We start from the raw sequence: 9,344 nt of genomic DNA, 5'->3' as shown, positions 1-9,344 counted from the left end.
GGTTGCTAGGCAATTTGTACCTGTGTCATAACCTCAATTCTCAGCTATCAGTGACACACTATACCAAATATTATGTGTGCACAAAAAGTAAATTCAATTAAATTTTACGAGTAGGTATATTAGTAATTTAGGTTGTATTTGCTCGGAAATTTATTTTATCTTATCTGTATCTTATCGGAAGGTACAAAATTCAATTAGTTAGTTATTTACAGCAGGATATAGAATATTGTAGGCAATAACTATAAATTTCGAGAGATATTGGTTGCCTATATTAAACTTGACTGTGAATTTATGTAATTTTTGTTTTTGTTTTTTTATAATCGCTAACAAGATTAAAGCCGCCTTCCGTTGTACACTGTACGCTTCCTCGTTTTTCTGTACGCTGTGCAGGACGAAAGGGACGTTAAGCAGGAAGGACCGGCCCCGGCTTAGAGGCGATGTTCGCCCGTTGTTTGAGCTTGATGATCTTTTACGGCTTCACCGCGGGCCCCACAGGCGGAACAAGGGTGTGTCCTTCGTGTTCCTGCTCACAACACAACCAAAAACTCGACGCGAACGGGGAAAATACAGTCGCTGGGCTTAAAAGGGTACAAAACATTATTTTTCGTTTGATATTAAATAACTGCACAGGAAATACCAACGTACTACCTAGGGAAATACCTAAATAACCTTAGAAAGTTATTTTATTATAGGCAACCAACAATACACATGCGGTGTTATGTTTTACATTAAAAAAATATAAATTTTTGATATTTTATAAGATAAATAACGGAAAATAAATTGTCTGTAAGTGTAAATATTTGTTTCGCTTCCGTTTGTGCGTCGTCGTGAATTGAAGAAACGGAGAAAGTAAGTTTCCGCTTTCTACCCAGAGGATTGGATTGCGGATTGTGTTGCCAGTTTGTTTTCTTTCACTGAACGACAACAAACAGCGACGGGATATTCATCGGCTGCGTGAGACGTGACTGCTGGGCGCTGAAGGATTTGATAGATTTGCGATTCCACTTGTTGAGTTTGCTTGTCCTTTTTAGCCGAAAATCGTAGCGTGCTTTGTGTTACACAGCTTGTGAAAGGATGTGCGGTATTGTTACAGTCAATTTGTCAAGTGATTTCACATCCTTTCCTGCATTTTTGAGTGTTTTTACCAGTTTTTACATTTTTAATGTAATATTAATATAGGCAACTTGTATGTGTTGTTTGTTTTGGTGACAGATTGGTTGCATATATTGAATTTTTGATTTTAGATTTAATTATTGTGAAAATTGTAGTTTTTGCGTTTTTGCTGCGTTCATCGACTTATTTACTTACTAGGCGCGTCTGCCCCGCACGTCGACGCGTAATATCTGCATTGTGACGTCGCGACGACGTCGATTATCGCGACGTGCTTCGCTTACGAGGCGCGCGCCGCGACGCTGAAAGCCTTCCAAGGATAACGAGCCGACGAGTGCAAGGACGCGCACGTACGCGCCACCAAATTTAAGCTGGAGATTACAACGAAACTAATATGCATACGAATTAAAACTGTATTTTATTACAATTTAAACCATTGTTACAATTTTTCTGAAATTTGCTTAGCCTTCACAAATAAAGTAAATATTTGCCTCGCATTCACGAACTATCCAACCTTTAAAATCTGGTATCATTGATTGTTGAACACACATTCTGTCAAGTGGCTCTGGATATGATTCATCTTCAGCCCAATTGGTGTAGCTGAATTCTCGGCCGGTACCAACCCATACAAATTTGCCTTTTTGAAGCATGGTAGTACCACCAAGCCACACTGTGTTTTTTTCTCCTATTTAATAGAAAAAATCATATTAAATTTATCACTCTAATCAGCGGCGTAGCGTGCCTTGTCGGGGCCCCGTATAAAATTTTTTTTGGAGGCCCTTATATGGAGGTAAAGGTTTTTCCTTACACACTTTGGGGGCCCCCGTGGCCCGGGGGCCCCGTATAATTGATACGGCAAATGCGGCGGTAGCTACGCCCCTGACTCTAATCCAGGCAAAGCAAATTTTCAAATTTACCAGCAATTGTAAGCAGGGCATTTATTTCTGCCTGATCTGACGAACTCTCAACTGAAGCCAAATTATAACCCAGTCTGTTGCAACGGTCGGAAGCTTGAATCCAGGTTGCCTTCACGAGATATAAAATGTAAAATGTAAATATATAAAACAAATTGAAAATTTAGGTCTAGTTACTTACTCCCTCTTTGAGAAAGTGATAAGTTTTTCCATCAGCTTGCGGAAGAATGGCAACAGCCAGAGTGCATACGACGAAAAGACACAACTTCATGATGATCGGTATGAGTTTACTCATGAATTAATAATATTTCGATTGGTTTATATACATATTATTTTAGATAAAATTTTAATGATTCCGCTAAACTGAAGTGTTTTGATACTTTATTGAAAGTTTTATTGATTACTTCTCAGTAGACTATAACATAAAGTTTTTTTTAAGATAAACTAATTGTTAATTCATTTAATGATATTTATTTCCGTATATTTCAATGTAAATGTTTGAGTATTTGAAAAATTAAGATATTCATCATTAATATTATCAAATTTGAGTAAATCTTAACAAAAATCCGCTTCCGGTTGCTATCTACATAATTACTGCAATTTTTCTTATAAAATCGTACAAAAATAATTTTTTTTAAAATTTCGTTTTCTTTTTCTGGTTTTAGGTCGTGCGAGAAATTTGACCCTTTGCTCTGCCCAGGACGCTTCCCAGGGAGACCCTACTGTCCGTGGCGTGCACATTATACATTAAACATTGACCTAGATTTGCTGATTCAAGTTCAACGCACAGGCTTCCCTCCTCATTTTTTTCCGCTTTGTCTGCGGACATTTTCACAATTTCAGCTTTTTAACCTTTCTTAGGTGATCACATTCAATTTTAAACATTATTTGAAATAAAATAAGGTTTATTGGAGAGATTAAAAGTTTATTCGGCGTTAAGTTGTTTACACTTGCTAGTTTATTGTTTGCGGAGAATTGAAACTGCATGCGAAAGCAAAGTTTTCGGAAATAACAGAATTTTATTGAAATTATTTGTCGGTGGTTCTAAAATGCGCAGTAGGAAGCAAAATAACAGATATTTATCAAGAGTAAGAGAATTAAAACTTGCCAAACACACAAAAAGTCAAAGAATAATCTTAGAAGATTCATAAATAGTATATTATTGTATCAAGTGTACTAAACGGCACTTTAACCACGTTTAGCGATGTGATGCTTACGTATTTTTTACTTCCACATGTACAGGCTCCGCCCCGTCACTAAAACCCATGACTAAAGTACTTTAGTCACGGTTTTGGCAATTCGTGACTAAAATGCCACTTTTCGTGTATAGAAACTGTGAAAAAAGTGTCGCTTTAATGGTGATAGAAGAAAAATATAAATTGAATAATTTTTTACCAAAAAAATTTGGTTATAATTAATTTATCTACATTAATGATCATTCTGCGCGTCTAAGAAATGAATCCACATCAACTTCTTCCACTCACACTTCCAACCAAATTTACAACTGTTAGCGTAATGCGCATGCAATATTGCGATAAAACACGTAACCGTAAATCACTTCATTAATTCGAATCGATTGCCGCCATTGCGCGCGCCCCAGCAATCCGTCCGGCAATCACAACGTGCACAAACAAAATTACACGCATAATGATAATGAAACCAGTCGAAGGCAAACAACACACATCAACGCAAATATTTTCCGAAACATATTAGAATTCATATTTCAACTAAAGCAATCTTAATATTCACGCAGAATTAACTAATAAACAGTTAAATAATACCTAATATTAATAAAAAGCAACGACTTGAAACGTTCTGGATAATGGTGGAATGTTTGTCGGTCGCCGCCATTGTTGAATAATTTACGCCGACGTCAATGTACACGGAATTAAAAATTTAATGAGTATTACAAAGACGCCCCATGCATACACATAGATACATGTAGATAGCGTGCGTTTATAATCTGTTTGAGGAATTAGTATTATATTAATTCGTATAGTTGGTATTTTTACTAATTTTGTTTTGTGTTATATCAGTTGCCTAACAACGAAATGTCGGATATTTGAGTAGAGGAATGTTGAATTATGTGATATTTTTAAGATTATTCAACTACGCAATGGGGTAGTGCGCAGAGGCAAATCGTCTTTGCATTTCAATATTAATAGGATGATGAATACCCTAACATTGTCGTCGGTTCATGGAAACTATCTTTGTTTCTGGGGTCGAAGCGGTTTGATATTGAATTATGGATGGACGCGTTTATGAAACACAAGATGTCGCAGGTAACCAGTTCAATGACTTCAAAACACATTCGAAAAAATGTAAAATTATAAATTATAATAAATTGTTTAAAAAAAAATTTGAAAAGCGTCCCGCCTCGTTCTCGTCTTTCTTTTACGTGTGAAACACTACGTTTATCAAAACCGCTGAAAAACTTGCACTTTAATGGTGAAATTAAAAAAAAGGAAATTAAGGAATATAAAAATAAGGCAAATTTCCAATCAAAACTACATTTTAATACAATTTTAACATGCAATCATTTTTTTGTTAGCTTCGCATATACAATAGTGCCCTGTATGGCATGCAGCTGTTTCCCATCCAGGGACGCCCCAACTGCCTTGCATCGTCATGGTCTGCAGAGCACAGTTAATGTCTGGTTCAGGAGACGGAAAACCATTTGCCCAATTGGTAAAGTTGAAATCGAGGGCCGTGCTAATCCAAACAAAATTATGATTTTGAAGAACATCGAAACCGCCAATCCACACATTTCCTCTTTCATCTATTTTTTCATAAAAATATAAATGTGATATTATTATATAAATATACGATATTGTAATACAAATATAATTACCTGCATAAGTTTTTCCATCAGCTTGCGGAAGAATGGCAACAGCCAGAGTGCATACGACGAAAAGACACAACTTCATGATGATCGGTATGAGTTTACTCATGAATTAATAATATTTCGATTGGTTTATATACATATTATTTTAGATAAAATTTTAATGATTCCGCTAAACTGAAGTGTTTTGATACTTTATTGAAAGTTTTATTGATTACTTCTCAGTAGACTATAACATAAAGTTTTTTTTAAGATAAACTAATTGTTAATTCATTTAATGATATTTATTTCCGTATATTTCAATGTAAATGTTTGAGTATTTGAAAAATTAAGATATTCATCATTAATATTATCAAATTTGAGTAAATCTTAACAAAAATCCGCTTCCGGTTGCTATCTACATAATTACTATTATTTTTTCTTATAAAATCGTACAAAAATAATTTTTTTTAAAATTTCGTTTTCTTTTTCTGGTTTTAGGTCGTGCGAGAAATTTGACCCTTTGCTCTGCCCAGGACGCTTCCCAGGGAGACCCTACTGTCCGTGGCGTGCACATTATACATTAAACATTGACCTAGATTTGCTGATTCAAGTTCAACGCACAGGCTTCCCTCCTCATTTTTTTCCGCTTTGTCTGCGGACATTTTCACAATTTCAGCTTTTTAACCTTTCTTAGGTGATCACATTCAATTTTAAACATTATTTGAAATAAAATAAGGTTTATTGGAGAGATTAAAAGTTTATTCGGCGTTAAGTTGTTTACACTTGCTAGTTTATTGTTTGCGGAGAATTGAAACTGCATGCGAAAGCAAAGTTTTCGGAAATAACAGAATTTTATTGAAATTATTGTCGGTGGTTCTAAAATGCGCAGTAGGAAGCAAAATAACAGATATTTATCAAGAGTAAGAGAATTAAAACTTGCCAAACACACAAAAGTCAAAGAAAAATCTTAGAAGATTCATAAATAGTATATTATTGTATCAAGAGCGCTAAACGGCACTTTAACCACGTTTAGCGATGTGATGCTTACGTATTTTTTACTTCCACATGTACAGGCTCCGCCCCGTCACTAAAACCCATGACTAAAGTACTTTAGTCACGGTTTTGGCAATTCGTGACTAAAATGCCACTTTTCGTGTATAGAAACTGTGAAAAAAGTGTCGCTTTAATGGTGATAGAAGAAAAATATAAATTGAATAATTTTTTACCAAAAAAATTTGGTTATAATTAATTTATCTACATTAATGATCATTCTGCGCGTCTAAGAAATGAATCCACATCAACTTCTTCCACTCACACTTCCAACCAAATTTACAACTGTTAGCGTAATGCGCATGCAATATTGCGATAAAACACGTAACCGTAAATCACTTCATTAATTCGAATCGATTGCCGCCATTGCGCGCGCCCCAGCAATCCGTCCGGCAATCACAACGTGCACAAACAAAATTACACGCATAATGATAATGAAACCAGTCGAAGGCAAACAACACACATCAACGCAAATATTTTCCGAAACATATTAGAATTCATATTTCAACTAAAGCAATCTTAATATTCACGCAGAATTAACTAATAAACAGTTAAATAATACCTAATATTAATAAAAAGCAACGACTTGAAACGTTCTGGATAATGGTGGAATGTTTGTCGGTCGCCGCCATTGTTGAATAATTTACGCCGACGTCAATGTACACGGAATTAAAAATTTAATGAGTATTACAAAGACGCCCCATGCATACACATAGATACATGTAGATAGCGTGCGTTTATAATCTGTTTGAGGAATTAGTATTATATTAATTCGTATAGTTGGTATTTTTACTAATTTTGTTTTGTGTTATATCAGTTGCCTAACAACGAAATGTCGGATATTTGAGTAGAGGAATGTTGAATTATGTGATATTTTTAAGATTATTCAACTACGCAATGGGGTAGTGCGCAGAGGCAAATCGTCTTTGCATTTCAATATTAATAGGATGATGAATACCCTAACATTGTCGTCGGTTCATGGAAACTATCTTTGTTTCTGGGGTCGAAGCGGTTTGATATTGAATTATGGATGGACGCGTTTATGAAACACAAGATGTCGCAGGTAACCAGTTCAATGACTTCAAAACACATTCGAAAAAATGTAAAATTATAAATTATAATAAATTGTTTAAAAAAAACCTTTTAAATAATGAATATTTTGTCTTTCAAGTCGTAAATTGTAGTTTTTTGTGAATTAACATAAAATTTGGGTGGAGAACACCCTGTATTTCTTATATTAATGGAGCAATTAGAGGTTAACCAGTGTCATATAAGGTTTATAAAGTTTTTTTTCAATATTTGTACTTTTTTTATACCGTGCTGCCCTAAAATATCTGTCAAATTGCTCTTTTTCTCAAAGTTTCTAAATAAAAAAGATGAAAAACACCTTGTATCTCCTGAACCATTTGTGATATTCAATATTTTTCAACTTCAGAATGTAGATTTGATAATTCTTCACACTCTGTATGCATTTTCACCTTCCTAAGCTAAGAGAAAGTCCTCCAAAATTCTATTTAAAAGGATAATTTTTAGTGAAATTACACATTTTTCCTAGAAAATACCCTGTATTTCCTAAACCAATAAAGCAATTCCAAATTTCTCAACCTCATATTGTAGATAAAAACACCCTGTATATTATACATATCATTTCATCCATTAAAACCCTCAGAAACTACCATAAAATAACTGATTTTGTACTTCCACCCACCACTACCATTACTCCACGTGTCGGCGAGTAAATGAATGTTAATCCACGTGTGTTATCACGCTGCTTACGTACTCCACGCGTCAATTTCTGCAGAACTAGCTGAATTCGTCACATTACGGCTTCACGCCCGCGCCAAAGTGCTGAAGGGCCACAAGATAAAGCTGTTGATAGGCACATCCCACCTCAGCACAGATTTCTCTCACCGGAAGACAGATCCTACGTCAGTGCGAGTACAACTCGCTACCAAACTGCTTTCCTCTTCCTCTTGCAATATCCTTCGCCTCCATCCCCAAGGAGGGTGAGCCCGGCGTATGTAGCCAACCAGTATAAGTGTTGGAAACTCACCGATCTTGTGTTCAGGTGCGGGCCGGGTCGCGGGGTCGCCTTATCGATTACTCGCGAAATGTAGGTAAAGGCCGCCGCCGCCACCGCTGTCAGGTGCTAGAAATTGCACACCGGACACCAATACGCCGTATCTACGAACTTATTTAACATACGCACGAGTTTCTTATCTCGCAACGTGATTACCATCAATTTCAACCCTTCCCCGGGCTGAAATTTACATCTTTAAACATAAATAACAAATAATCTAACAAAATAAATATTGACTAAACAAATATCAACAGGATTTGACACACAGTGAATAAACTGATATGAGATTTCTATGTTTATCTAAACCTTGTAACATATTTTTTTTCCTGGTGAACAATTCGCTACTGCGTGATATTTTTCTGTGCCGTACCACCTGCGCGCATTGTACCGACAGATAAATGATTATTAAACGACTTTCGACATGACGATCCGCCAAGCCATCCCCGTTCTTGCGCCGCAGGTCTATTTCGGGACACGCTGGCGTGTTTCGCAACATTCGTCCTTCGATACACGTCGAACAGAAGGCGGCAGAAGGGCGAGAAGGACACGACGACGATCGCAATCTATCTGCGCTGCCAGAGCCCCGCACAGCCCTAATACATATTAACAAGATTATTACATTTTTACGTTCGTACGCATCACGTGCGCTCGCATGCACTTTATACATTTTTATACACTGGATATATAGCTCATATTTCATGGGTGTACGCCGGATGTTTTATGCGTTTTAAACTTCGTATTGAAACCTTGAGGATGACGCCGAATTGAAATTGAGTTTTTCTAGGTTCCGGCATTTATTTATATACAGGGCGAGGGAAATATTAGAAGTTTATCTAATAACGCCTTGGTTTAATAGTGTATTAAATATCTAGTGCGCTAAGTGGTATTTTAATAACGTTTAGCTATTTTTTCTACTTCCACTGAATTTTCACGTTTATTTTTGTATTTAAACGTTTTATTTTAAAATTTCGGACTTTTTTCGCACACGATTGAGAAATGTAAGGTTATAAATACATGGGGGTTCGCATACCCCGTGACTAAAGCATTTTAATCATGGTTTTGGCCGTCCGTGATTAAAATACCACTTTTTATGTCTCAAAACCGTGAAAAAAGTGATGGAAGTAAAAAATGTCTTTTCACTTATGTTTCACCCTATATAAAGTTACCTACTCTTGAGATATAGTTTTATAATCTCCCGTAACGACAAGGCAAGAATATGTCGTAATAATCCAAATTAATCATAAAAATATTACTGCAAAATGCAGGAAATAACAAAATCGTAATATCGCAAAGCACAATAAACATAAAACAGCAAACAATCACGTATAGGAATACAACAAACATGAAAATATCGATAAATTACTCA

General features: G+C 35.7%; 1 long non-coding RNA gene across 1 annotated transcript; it reads right to left on the bottom strand.

Moving 5' to 3' along the window:
- Positions 1 to 1,509: 1,509 nt before the first annotated feature.
- Positions 1,510 to 2,334, bottom strand: LOC135800166 (uncharacterized). Its single transcript, XR_010550115.1, has 3 exons — positions 2,206 to 2,334; positions 2,028 to 2,136; positions 1,510 to 1,795 (listed from the first exon to the last, which is right to left on the bottom strand). It is a non-coding gene; the product is annotated as an uncharacterized lncRNA (long non-coding RNA).
- Positions 2,335 to 9,344: the final 7,010 nt, after the last annotated feature.

This window comes from Atheta coriaria, unplaced genomic scaffold (assembly GCF_025399875.1).
Source record: "Atheta coriaria isolate IRGN ID8LTWV9N9 unplaced genomic scaffold, Caltech_Dcor_3.1 hic_scaffold_10_pilon, whole genome shotgun sequence".
Taxonomy (NCBI): domain Eukaryota; kingdom Metazoa; phylum Arthropoda; class Insecta; order Coleoptera; family Staphylinidae; genus Dalotia; species Dalotia coriaria.
This window is presented reverse-complemented; position numbering and strand designations above follow the sequence as displayed.